The sequence below is a fragment of the Eleutherodactylus coqui genome, chromosome 1 (assembly GCF_035609145.1).
Source record: "Eleutherodactylus coqui strain aEleCoq1 chromosome 1, aEleCoq1.hap1, whole genome shotgun sequence".
Taxonomy (NCBI): domain Eukaryota; kingdom Metazoa; phylum Chordata; class Amphibia; order Anura; family Eleutherodactylidae; genus Eleutherodactylus; species Eleutherodactylus coqui.
This window is the reverse complement of record NC_089837.1, coordinates 167,064,749-167,077,011: the sequence shown is the minus strand read 5'-3', so window position 1 is coordinate 167,077,011 and position 12,263 is coordinate 167,064,749. Positions and strand designations below refer to the sequence as shown.

The following is a 12,263-nucleotide window of genomic DNA, read 5'->3' as shown; positions in this document are numbered from 1 at the left end:
GTCTTTGCAGCAGTTCTAATGGCAAGGGTAATTTTGCAATCTAATAGAGAATATAAAAAGGTTGTATAACGTAGCACTCCCTTTGATGTATAATTATTCTGGAAGCCAATACATGCAGACTATTAAATTCCTTTTATTTACTTTTCTATGTTATCACACAATATAAAATAAATAAATTACATCTTTCTCACATCGGGCCTCCAGAGATATTAAGTCTAACTTTCCAAATAGTGTTGCAAAGCAGATATCTATTTATATATATATATGGAGTGGTCATTCAAGCAGAACAGCTGGTACTACTCTCCATTATCCTGTGGAGTCTGTCAGTGATTAAAAAGGGCCTTTTCCGCCACTTTCTCACTGCAGCGAGGGCACTGGGGGAGTACAGGGCCCCCCTATGATATTTGAATTCGTGCAAAAATTGTTTCACCTGAAATACATGGAGGAATTAATGTCAGAAGTCTACCCACAGCGCAGGGACCGCATTTGAAAGTGCTCAGCTTGGACCCTTTTCTTGGAGATGGCAGAGTTCCAGGAATTCCTAGGGTAGGTAGATCAAGGCAGTCTCAAATATTGAGTTAAATGAGCGCCACCAGACAGTATACGTTTTATCCCCTAACTTCCTCTTTACTACCCCTTCCCCTGGAACCTCTCACCTCCATCTTCCCTCTCTCCCCTTCTCTTTCCTTTCACCCCCCTTTTTTTCTCGTCTTCTTTCTTTCTTTCTTTCTTCTCTCTATCTTTGAGTCTATTATTTCTTCCATTTTCCGTTTATCAAGAGATTATTACTTAATGTTTGTTAAGGGTTATATTTTTTAATGCTATACTGACAAACATAAGAATGCAGTTGCTATGGATATGATGTTTGTGTTAATATCTATTATATGGGCAACTGGGGGATCCTTAAGGGCTTCCTCCTAAGTTTTCAAAACAGCTCTCAATTACTTGACTGATATCTCATCACATATGGATACCCGACATGCTGTGTTCAATATATACAGGTGTTGTATTCATGCCTAGCAAGATAAAGCTTTGCTCCATATATTGTATGACCATGTTACCTAATGCCAATAAAACAGTTTAAACACACACATATATATGTATATATATATATATATATATATATATATATATATATATATATATATATATATATAAACAAATTGATGATGTCCTTGGGTACAATCAGTTTTTATATAGGAAGAAAGCTGTCAACTTGAATATTCCAGACTGCTTGCTGCAATAGATAAATTTATAGATGGATTTATGAAGAATACTGCAGATAAAAAATAAAGTGATTCGGTGGTGTTATCTAAGTCTCTGTCACTAGTTTTTACTCATCCTCCTTTCAGAGCTTTTACATATGTAACTTCAAAACATTAAAATGTGTCCATTGAATGTTACTGGTCTATTATTTTCATGTATTTAGCCATTGGAACTTACAGTATGCCCTCAATATACTGTAAGCATTCACAGCAGGAAATAATTGTCTGGCACATTATCATGGATTCTCCTTATGAAAATTGTCATATTCAAGCAGTAGATATGAAAAGAAATGTCAAGTTTCTAGAACCTATAACCCTCCAGAGTTAACCAAGTCAAATTTAAAAAAGAAGAAAAAGCAGAAAGTTTCTCCAAGTGCAGGACATAATCAATACACATGTTGGCTCTTTTTCTATTGTGAATCATGGTTCCTTTCCAGTGTTACAAGGATGGAGGAGAGCTGCCATGCACAATGCATTATACCACAGCTAGAAAATAATTCCACACCCTAAAGCGTGTACTGTTCTTACTCAGTTTAATTCAATTGCTTATTCATGTACTGGAGACTCTGTCAATTGGGTTAGCAAATGTTTATAGACAGATTTACTATCACCGAGATGGTAGTGAGGATATCAGTGCACTCACCTTCAGGTTCACCACACAATGTGCATTGAGACTCTGTGAAGACAAAGAAACAAACAATAAGGATTCAGCTTTCTGGCATCATACTGTAATAATAGAAATGCTCCTTAAAGGGAACCTGCCACCTGTCTAAGGCAACATAAACTAACTTATGGCCATTAGGGCAGGTGACAGGGGGGCAGTATAACTTGTATTTTATTCTTTTATATCTCTGCTTGTTCTGATCGGAGTGGTCCAGTGGGCGGTCCTCAGAGGGCGGTGACAGTTATCTATGTATGATTGTACATTGAGAAGTAGGACCGCCCATTGGACTGTTCAGCTCAGAAAGAGCAGATTAAAGTGAGTAAAATGCAAGTTATACAGAATCTTTCCCCATTAAACTATATATCAGTCTGCTCTATAACATGCTAGATGGAGTTCTCCCCTTGAACAACTGAAGGCTGTGCTCTTTACATGAACTTGTTCTAATGTATGGTATGTATGGTATAGACTAGTACTGCCAAATCATACAAAAATACAATGTACACACTAATAATGTCACAAAGCAATCCACATATGACATGCAAAGAAATCATTCAGATATCAGAAATAGAATTCTTTGAAAACTGTATAAAGTAGGAAAGTGCGATTTCCTATACAGCTGAAAAAAAGTATGCCAACACATATTTAGTCAAAAAAGGCTAAGAGGACACTCTTTGGCTCTCCAACAGGTGAATGGAGGCCGATTAGTATGATTAATATACATGCCAGGTGTATAGATGTTTAACATAGAACTCAGATACAATGTGCCCTATAGCTTTTACTGCTATAAACTGTATACACTATAATATCTTCATATACTGTACATCATGAATAATAGCTCTATATGCTATACACAGAGAGCCTGCCGACCATTTGGGTCTGCAATGGAACCATCGGGCTGATTTATAACACAACTGGCAGATAGCCATATGAAAGGCCCATGCCCATTTGTGAACTTTCGGCTGTACTCATAAAGTAGTCGGTCCTGTAAAGAAGTTGATCAAGCATCACACAATTTAAGGCTTGGCACCAGACAGGCCCAACTCCAGTATGGACCAGTCAAAGGCTGCCCATCCTTTAGTGAAAACCAACCAAGATTAGATCATTGTGCCCGGTATAAGAGGCCAGAGTATACCCCCGGTCTGGAATATACCAGAGGTTAAAAGGGCCAAAACTAGATTATACCCCTGGGTATATTATGGCCTAGGCCAATTCATACCCCCTCAGGCCGGATTGTACCCCCATGATAACAGTAGTGTTGAGTGATATACACAACAATTACTTCATGTTTTAACATTTTATTGGGGGTTCAGCTTTGTCAGGAAAGTTAAATGGTTAAGCTAAGTGTCTTAAATCTTAAAACTGTAAACACATAGACTTTTATTACTTCAACAAGAAAAAACTTCAATCAGTAAAAATATTAGATTTACACAAAGATGAAAGATTCCTCTGGCAGTTCTTAGTAGTGTTTACACATTCACATAAAGCACCCAAAACATTATTATGCAATTGTAACATAAAGTTCTATTAATTTGACTCTTCATAATATAACACAAGTTCTAATGTCCTGAAACTTTAACTTCTAAGACAACTCACTGCAGGGTTCACACGGGACGGATTTTCAACGGAATTTCCGTGAGTACCTTCCACTGAAAATCCGCCGTCGGGATGCCTGATCAGAACCTGCTATTTTACATCCCCGGGTATAGTTTGGCCTAGGCCATAATATACCCGGGGTATAATCGAGCCTTGGCGCTTTTAACACCAAGTATATTCCGGACAGGGGGTTAATTTGGCCTTTTACACTGGGACCAGAGTTAGCATTGGATTGGCCCATCTTCCTGTTTCAGAGCCCTCTGTGCTGTTCTGGAATATGTGGTTCATAGGATCCTCATAAGGTCTATTGTAAAAGTGGGATGAAAGCACATTCTTTTCAGAGCAGCATTAGTGGCACCTACAGATGGTAGCCTGCAAGGTGCTACATACTGTATAGATGTGAGTATTTATCTGTATTCTAACACCTAATGCTTGCCATGGATGTAAGTAATGCTGATTTTCGAGACCTACCAAAAGTCTGATGTCAATAGGTACAGCCCAACTGTTGGGAGAAGTGAAGGACCTAGATATCACATAGTAACCCCTTAATGAACAGCCACTTGTAGCTTTTCAGTCTCGTCTTTTCATCCTTGCCTTCCAAGTGCTATAACCTTTTTATCTTTCTATCGATAGAGCCATATGAGGACTTAATTTTTGCGAGACGTATTGTAATTTTTTAATGGTATCATTTAATGTGCAATATAATGTATTTAAAAAACCTTTACGTGGGGTGAATTGGAAAAAAATAATGCAATCATACCAACTTTCAGGACGTTTTGCCCTTATGAGGTTCACAGTGCACTAAAAATTACCAGTTTACTTTTCATTGAGTCAGTGCAGTTCTGACAATTCCAAATTTATACTGTTTTTATTATGTTTTTCTACTTTTAAAAAATATGAAACTTAAAAAAAAATGCTGCCTCATTCTGTCTTACATGAGTTTTTTATTTTTCCATTGATAGAGCTATATGATGGTTTGCTTTTTTGTAGGGCGAGCTGTTGTTTCTATTGGTACTAAAGGCAAAGTTCTGATTCACTTCAAGGAGAGTATTGCCTGCAATATGAAACCTGACCAATGCAATGGGAACAGAGCTGTCTGATTCCTTCACAAAGCAGCTAATTGGTGGCGGTCCCAGGCAGCAGACCCCTGCTGATCTGCCTATGTGAATAAGCCATCAATGGTTTACAAATGGACAATCCCTTTAATGTCCAATTGTGGGGAATCTGAATGCTGGGGCATCCACCTGCCTCCAATATGGTAAATATTCAGTCATGTCACTTCTGGATGCAGCAGAATGGAGTTGAAAGAAGGTGAAGTGGCATAAGGCTTTCCTAGTATCACTGACATTTTATTCTGGTGATTAGTGTGGATCACAGCAATCAGATCCCCATGAATTGCAATCCTAGCAACACGCTAGCATTGTCTGTGCTGAGACAACCCTTTCAAATCAGTCTGTGATGGAGGAAAAAATCCCAGAAGGTAATTAATCATTCAAACCCAGAATGATATTTTTTACAAGAATTTCTTTGATGCTTCCTTTCCATTGCTCAGTGAAGCTTTCCATGATGACAAGTGAAGTTGCTGACACAATGTAATAACTTTACCAAAAGTTGGAGGCATTAGATCATCAGTCATCTAAATGATACGTGAAGATTAGAGATGAGCGAACACCAAAATGTTCGGGTGTTCGTTATTCGTAACGAACTTCCCGTGATGCTCGAGGGTTCGTTTCGAACAACGAACCCCATTGAAGTCAATGGGCGACCAGAACATTTTTGTATTTCGCCGATGCTCGCTAAGGTTTTCATGTGTGAAAATCTGGGCAATTCAGGAAAGTGATGGGAATGACACAGTGACGGATAGGGCAGGCGAGGGGCTACATGTTGGGCTGCATCTCAAGTTCACAGGTCCCACTATTAAGCCACAATACCGGCAAGAGTGGGCCCCCCCCCTCCCAACAACTTTTACTTCTGAAAAGCCCTCATTAGCATGGCATACCTTTGCTAAGCACCACACTACCTCCAACAAAGCACAATCACTGCCTGCATGACACTCCACTGACACTTCTCCTGGGTTACATGCTGCCCAACCGCCCCCCCTCCCCCCCACAGCGCACACCAAAGTGTCCCTGCGCAGCCTTCAGCTGCCCTCATGCCACACCACGCTCATGTCTATTTAGAATTGCGTCTGCCATGACGAGGGACCGCAGGCACACACTGCAGAGGTTGGCACGGCTAGGCAGCGACCCTCTTTAAAAGTGGCGGAGCGATAGCCCACAATGCTGTACAGAAGCAATGAGAAATAGAATCCTGTGCCACCGCCATCAGGAGCTGCACACGTGGGCATAGCAATGGGGAACCTATGTGCCACACACTATTCATTCTGTCAAGGTGTCTGCATGCCCCAGTCAGACCGGGCTTTTTAATTCATAGACACAGGCAGGTACAACTCCCTATTGTGAAGTCCCTGTCGACCCACAGCATGGGTGGCTCCCTGGAACCCACCGGCGGTACACAGAAATATCCCATTGCATTGCCCAACACAGCTGAGGTAGTAATGTCGTGCTTAATGCAGGTGGGCTTCGGCCCACACTGCATGCCCCAGTCTGACTGGGGTTCTTTATAAGTGGACACATGTAGGTTTAACTCCCTGTGGACCCACTGCCTGGGTGGGTGCCAGGAAGCCACGGCCGGTACATAGAAATATCCCATTGCATTGCCCAACACAGCTGAGGTAGTAATGTCGTGCGTAATGCAGGTGGGCTTCGGCCCACACTGCATGCCCCAGTCAGACTGGGGTTCTTTACAAGTGGACACATGTAGGTTTAACTCCCTGTGGACCCACTGCCTGGGTGGGTGCCAGGAAGCCACGGCCGGTACATAGAAATATCCCATTGCATTGCCCAACACAGCTGAGGTAGTAATGTCGTGCGTAATACAGGTGGGCTTCGGCCCACACTGCATGCCCCAGTCAGACTGGGGTTCTTTACAAGTGGACAGATGTAGGTTAAACTCCGTGTGCACCTACAGCATGGGTGGCTCCCTGGAACCCACCGGCGATACACAAAAATATCCCATTGCATTGCCCAACACAGCGGATGTAACGTCAGCTGTAATGCAGGTGGGCTAAAAATTCATTTGATTACACTGTAGGCGAGGGCCCACAAAAATTGCTGTATCAACAGTACTAATGTACATCCCAAAAATTGGCCATGGCCAGCCAAGAGGGCAGGTGAAACCCATTAATCGCTTTGGTTAATGTGGCTTAAGTGGTAACTAGGCCTGGAGGCAGCCCAGTGTAACGAAAAATTGGTTCAAGTTAAAGTTCCAATGCTTTTAAGCGCATTGAAACTTATAAAAATTGTTCAGAAAAATTATTTGAGTGAGCCTTGTGGCCCTAAGAAAAATTGCCCGTTCAGCGTGATTACGTGAGGTTTCACGAGGAGGAGCAGGAGGAGGAGGAGGAGGAATATTAGACACAGATTGATGAAGCAGAAATGTCCCCGTTTTGGATGGTGAGAGAGAACGTAGCTTCCATCCGCGGGTGCAGCCTACGTATTGCTTACGTATCGCTGCTGTCCGCTGGTGGAGAACAGAAGTCTGGGGAAATCCAGCCTTTGTTCATCTTGATGAGTGTTAGCCTGTCGGCACTGTCGGTTGACAAGCGGCTACGCTTATCTGTGATGATTCCCCCAGCCGCACTAAACACCCTCTCCGACAACACGCTAGCCGCAGGACAAGCAAGCACCTCAAGGGCATACAGGGCTAGTTCAGGCCACGTGTCCAGCTTCGACACCCAGTAGTTGTAGGGGGCAGAGGCGTCACCAAGGATGGTCGTGCGATCCGCTACGTACTCCCTCACCATCCTTTTGCAGTGCTCCCGCCGACTCAGCCGTGACTGGGGAGCGGTGACACAGTCTTGGTGGGGAGCCATAAAGCTGGCCAGGCCCTTAAAGACTGTTGCACTGCCTGGGATGTACATGCTGCTCGATCTACGCACATCCCCTGCAACATGGCCCTCGGAACTGCGCCTTCTGCCACTAGCGCTGTCGGCTGGGAATTTTACCATCAGCTTGTCCGCAAGGGTCCTGTGGTATAGCAACACTCTCGAACCCCTTTCCTCTTCGGGAATCAGAGTGGGCAGGTTCTCCTTATACCGTGGATCGAGCAGTGTGTACACCCAGTAATCCGTAGTGGCCAGAATGCGTGCAACGCGAGGGTCACGAGAAAGGCATCCTAACATGAAGTCAGCCATGTGTGCCAGGGTACCTGTACGCAACACATGGCTGTCTTCACTAGGAAGATCACTTTCAGGATCCTCCTCCTCCTCCTCCTCCTCCTCCTCCTCCTCAGGCCATACACGCTGAAAGGATGACAGGCAATCAGCCGGTGTACCGTCAGCAGCGGCCCAAGCTGTCTCTTCCCCCTCCTCCTCATGCTCCTCCTCCTCCTCCTCCTGTACGCGCTGATAAATAGACAGGAGGGTGCCCTGACTATCCAGCGGCATACTGTCTTCCCCCGCCCCCGTTTCCGAGCGCAAAGCAGCTGCCTTTATGGTTTGCAGGGAATTTCTCAAGATGCATAGCAGAGGAATGGTGACGCTAATGATTGTAGCATCGCCGCTCACCACCTGGGTAGACTCCTCAAAATTACCAAGGACATGGCAGATGTCTGCCAACCAGGCCCACTCTTCTGAAAGGAATTGAGGAGGCTGACTCCCACTGCGCCGCCCATGTTGGAGTTGGTATTCGACTATAGCTCTACGCTGTTCATAGAGCCTGGCCAACATGTGGAGCGTAGAGTTCCACCGTGTGGGCACGTCGCACAGCAGTCGGTGCACTGGCAGCTTAAAGTGATGTTGCAGGGTGCGCAGGGTGGCAGCGTCCGTGTGGGACTTGCGGAAATGTGCGCAGAGCCGGCGCGCCTTTACGAGCAGGTCTGACAAGCGTGGGTAGCTTTTCAGAAACCGCTGAACCACCAAATTAAAGACGTGGGCCAGGCATGGCACGTGCGTGAGGCTGCCGAGCTGCAGAGCCGCCACCAGGTTACGGCCGTTGTCACACACGACCATGCCCGGTTGGAGGCTCAGCGGCGCAAGCCAGCGGTCGGTCTGCTGTGTCAGACCCTGCAGCAGTTCGTGGGCCGTGTGCCTCTTATCGCCTAAGCTGAGTAGTTTCAGCACGGCCTGCTGACGCTTGCCCACCGCTGTGCTGCCACACCGCGCGACACCGACTGCTGGCGACATGCTGCTGCTAACACATCTAGATTGTGAGACAGAGGAGGAGGAGGAGGAGGAGGGTGCTTTAGTGGAGGAAGCATACACCTCCGCAGATACCAGCACCGAGCTGGGGCCCGCAATTCTGGGGGTGGGTAGGACGTGAGCGGTCCCAGGCTCTGACTCTGTCCCAGCCTCCACTAAATTCACCCAATGTGCCGTCAGGGAGATGTAGTGGCCCTGCCCGCCTGTGCTTGTCCACGTGTCCGTAGTTAAGTGGACCGTGGCAGTAACCGCGTTGGTGAGGGCGCGCACAATGTTGCGGGAGACGTGGTCGTGCAGGGCTGGGACGGCACATCGGGAAAAGTAGTGGCGACTGGGAACTGAGTAGCGCGGGGCCGCCGCCTCCATGATACTTTTGAAGGACTCCGTTTCCACAACCCTATACGGCAGCATCTCAAGGCTGATGAATTTTGCGATGCGGACGGTTAACGTTTGAGCGTGCGGGTGCGTGGCGGCGTACTTGCGCTTGCACTCGAACACTTGCGCAAGCGACGGCTGAACGGTGCGCTGAACTACACTGCTGGATGGGGCCGAGGACAGCGGAGATGAGGGTGTGGGTGCAGGCCATGAGGCGGTAGTGCCTGTGTCCTGAGAGGGGGGTTGCATCTCAGTGGCAGGTTGGGGCACAGGGGGAGAGGCAGGGGTGCAAACCGGAGGCGGTGAACGGCCTTCGTCCCACCTTGCGGGGTGCTTGGCCATCATATGTCTGCGCATGGTGGTGGTGGTGAGGCTGTTGGTGTTGGCTCCCCGGCTGAGCTTTGCGCGACAAAGGTTGCACACCACTGTTCGTCGGTCGTCAGGCGTCTCTGTGAAAAACTGCCAGACCTTAGAGCACCTCGGCCTCCGCAGGGTGGCATGGCGCGAGGGGGCGCTTTGGGAAACACTTGGTGGATTATTCGGTCTGGCCCTGCCTCTACCCCTGGCCACCGCACTGCCTCTTGCAACCTGCCCTGCTGATGCCCTTGACTCCCCCTCTGAAGACCTGTCCTCCTGAGTAAGCGTTGCACACCAGGTGGGGTCAGTCACCTCATCGTCCTGCTGCTCTTCCTCCGAATCCTCTGTGCGCTGCTCCCTGGGACTTACTGCCCTTACTACTACCTCACTGCAAGACAACTGTGTCTGATCGTCATCGTCCTCCTCACCCACAGAAAGTTGTTGAGACAGTTGGCGGAAGTCCCCAGCCTCTTCCCCCGGACCCCGGGAACTTTCGAATGGTTGGGCATCAGTGACGATAAACTCCTCTGGTGGGAGAGGAACCGCTGCTGCCCAATCTAAGCAGGGGCCCGAGAACAGTTCCTGGGAGTGTTCCCGCTCCTGAGCAGGTGTCATTGTAGTGGAGTGAGGAGGCTGGGAGGAAGGAGGAGCAGCAGACAGAGGATTCGGATTGGCAGCAGTGGACGGCGCAGAACTGCGGGTAGACGATAGGTTGCTCGAAGCACTTTCTGCCATCCAGGACAGGACCTGCTCACACTGCTCATTTTCTAATAACCGTCTCCCGCGTGGACCCATTAATTGGGCGATGAATGTGGGGACGCCAGAAACGTGCCTCTCTCCTAATCGCGCAGCAGACAGCTGCGACACACCTGGATCAGGAGCTTGGCCTGTGCCCACACCCTCACTTGGCCCTCCGCGTCCTCGGCCACGTCCACGTCCACGTCCTCTAGGCTTACCCCTACCCCTCAGCATGCTGTATTACCAGTGATTAGATTTCCCAGGCAGGAAATAAATTGGCGCAAGACTGCAGGCCAAATATAATTTTTGCCCTTTTTGGAAAACGAAAGGCCCCACTGCCTCTAGTGAATGAATTATCTAAGTTTAATAACTGTGCTGTGTCCCTGCTTATGTGTCACAGAACGTGAGGGTAGCAGAGTTATTAACTGTGGCAGAGCAGGTATTTTTTTTTCCCAATTAAGGAAAGCAAATGGCGAAGCCAGCAGTAAAGCGTAGCTGGGTGCGTATGATTTAGCAATGTTTTTCACGCAGCTCACACGTCTCCACAGGCGTAAGGACGGACACAGGCTGGACAAATAGATTTGTTTTCAGTTTTTTCCCACCAACAGGCAGCACTGCGTATATTCAATGAACCTGAGAAGTTTAATAACTGTGCTGTGTCCCTGCTTATGTGTCACAGAACGTGAGGGTAGCAGAGTTATTATAACTCTTGGAGAGCAGGTATTTTTTTTCCCAATTAAGGAAAGCAAATGGCGAACCCAGCAGTAAAGCGTAGCTGGCTGCGTATGATTTAGCAATGTTTTTCACGCAGCTCACACGTGTCCACCGCCCGTAAGGACGGACAGAGGCTGGACAAATAGATTTGTTTTCAGTTTTTTCCCACCAACAGGCAGCACTGCGTATATTCAATGAACCTGAGAAGTTTAATAACTGTGCTGTGTCCCTGCTTATGTGTCACAGAACGTGAGGGTAGCAGAGTTATTATAACTCTTGGAGAGCAGGTATTTTTTTTCCCAATTAAGGAAAGCAAATGGCGAACCCAGCAGTAAAGCGTAGCTGGCTGCGTATGATTTAGCAATGTTTTTCACGCAGCTCACACGTGTCCACCGCCCGTAAGGACGGACAGAGGCTGGACAAATAGATTTGTTTTCAGTTTTTTCCCACCAACAGGCAGCACTGCGTATATTCTATGAACCTGAGAAGTTTAATAACTGTGCTGTGTCCCTGCTTATGTGTCACAGAACGTGAGGGTAGCAGAGTTATTATAACTCTTGGAGAGCAGGTATTTTTTTTCCCAATTAAGGAAAGCAAATGGCGAACCCAGCAGTAAAGCGTAGCTGGCTGCGTATGATTTAGCAATGTTTTTCACGCAGCTCACACGTGTCCACCGCCCGTAAGGACGGACAGAGGCTGGACAAATAGATTTGTTTTCAGTTTTTTCCCACCAACAGGCAGCACTGCGTATATTCTATGAACCTGAGAAGTTTAATAACTGTGCTGTGTCCCTGCTTATGTGTCACAGAACGTGAGGGTAGCAGAGTTATTATAACTCTTGGAGAGCAGGTATTTTTTTTCCCAATTAAGGAAAGCAAATGGCGAACCCAGCAGTAAAGCGTAGCTGGCTGCGTATGATTTAGCAATGTTTTTCACGCAGCTCACACGTCTCCACAGGCGTAAGGACGGACACAGGCTGGACAAATAGATTTGTTTTCAGTTTTTTCCCACCAACAGGCAGCACTGCGTATATTCAATGAACCTGAGAAGTTTAATAACTGTGCTGTGTCCCTGCTTATGTGTCACAGAACGTGAGGGTAGCAGAGTTATTATAACTCTTGGAGAGCAGGTATTTTTTTTCCCAATTAAGGAAAGCAAATGGCGAAGCCAGCAGTAAAGCGTAGCTGGGTGCGTATGATTTAGCAATGTTTTTCACGCAGCTCACACGTCTCCACAGGCGTAAGGACGGACACAGGCTGGACAAATAGATTTGTTTTCAGTTTTTTCCCACCAACAG

General features: G+C 46.8%; 1 protein-coding gene across 1 annotated transcript in view; it reads right to left on the bottom strand.

Moving 5' to 3' along the window:
* The window catches only part of DLGAP2 (DLG associated protein 2), a 265,272-nt gene extending 263,329 nt beyond the window's left edge, over nucleotides 1-1,943 (bottom strand). The window contains exon 1 of the mRNA XM_066590331.1: nucleotides 1,909-1,943. The gene's annotated coding sequence lies outside the window, so the exon portion shown is untranslated. The remainder of the gene's footprint in view (nucleotides 1-1,908) is intronic.
* Nucleotides 1,944-12,263: the final 10,320 nt, after the last annotated feature.